We start from the raw sequence: 1,270 nt of genomic DNA, 5'->3' as shown, positions 1-1,270 counted from the left end.
AGGTGTTCAAAATCTCAAATAAGTTTGTTTGTAAAAAACAATATTTTAGTTACATTTCCAAAGTATATGCTGAATGTCTCTCTTCAACATCCATATTGCGGTTCAGATGAATCATCTCTAAATGTAACATAGTGATGATTGCAGTCCACTGAGCTCCACAGAAAAAGTGTCCTGGCCAGTGAGTGCCAGATGGGCACTGTGGGACCCCTGTGCTTGCTGAGGAAATTAAACATGTGCAGAGGAGATCATAAGAATCTCAGAGGCAAAATGTTATCATGCTTTATGTGTGTGCAAACTTGCCAGGAGGAGCACAAGAAGAAGCACCCAGATGCTTCAATGTCTCAGGGTTTTCTAAACACTCAGAGAAGTGGATGACCATGTTTGCTAAAGAGGAAGGAAAATGTGAACACGTGGCAAAAGTGGACAAGGCCTGTTATGAAAGAGAAATGAAAACTTATATCCCTCCTAAAGGGGAAACTAAAAAGAAGTTCAAGGATCCCAGTGCCCCCGAGAGGCCTCCTTCAACCTTTTCCTTGTTTTGTTCTGAGTATCACCCAAAAAAGCATAGGGGAACATCCGGGCCTGTCCCCTGGGAGAGATGTAGAGTCACAGGCTGCAGGTGACAACAACCTGTTGGAAAGAAGGCTGCTGAGCTGAAGGAGAAACAGGCAAAGGATATTGCTGCAAACTGAGCCAAAGGAAAGCCTGATGCAGCAAAAAAGGAGAAGTTGTTACGACTGAAAGAGGCCAGAAAAAGAAGAGGAGGAAGATGAAGACGGAGAAGAAGATGAATAAATTGGTTCTAGCACAGGTTTCTTTCTTGTCTACAAAGTGTTTAACCCTCCGGTACATGACTCACTCCTTTTTAAATAAATGTAAATTCAAGTCTGTGTAAGATTTGTTTGTAACCCGTACATTGTCTTTCTTTGTCTAGTTAATACAGTACTGAATGTGTCTTTGGATAGCCCTGTCCTGGTGGTATTTTTGATAGCCACTAATCTTGCCTGGTACAGTATGAGGGTTGTAAGCTGGCATGGAGATTTAAAGCAGGTTCTTGCTGGTGCACAGCACAGATTAGTGATATATGAAGATGGTAGTTTTTTCATCTTCAGTTGTTTCTGATGCAGCTTATACAAAATGATTGTTGTTCTGTTAACTGAATACCACTCTATAATTGCAAAAAAAAAAAACTTGCAGCTGTTTGGTTGACATTCTGAATGCTTCTAAGTAAATACAACTTTTTTAAATTAAAAAAATGTAATGTAATGAG

The 1,270-nt window shown here is 40.2% G+C and overlaps 1 pseudogene; it reads left to right on the top strand.

Moving 5' to 3' along the window:
- The first annotated feature begins 231 nt into the window (after positions 1–231).
- Positions 232–795, top strand: LOC136393267 (high mobility group protein B1 pseudogene; annotated as a pseudogene).
- Positions 796–1,270: the final 475 nt, after the last annotated feature.

Source organism: Saccopteryx leptura, chromosome 2 (assembly GCF_036850995.1).
Source record: "Saccopteryx leptura isolate mSacLep1 chromosome 2, mSacLep1_pri_phased_curated, whole genome shotgun sequence".
Taxonomy (NCBI): domain Eukaryota; kingdom Metazoa; phylum Chordata; class Mammalia; order Chiroptera; family Emballonuridae; genus Saccopteryx; species Saccopteryx leptura.
This window is presented reverse-complemented; position numbering and strand designations above follow the sequence as displayed.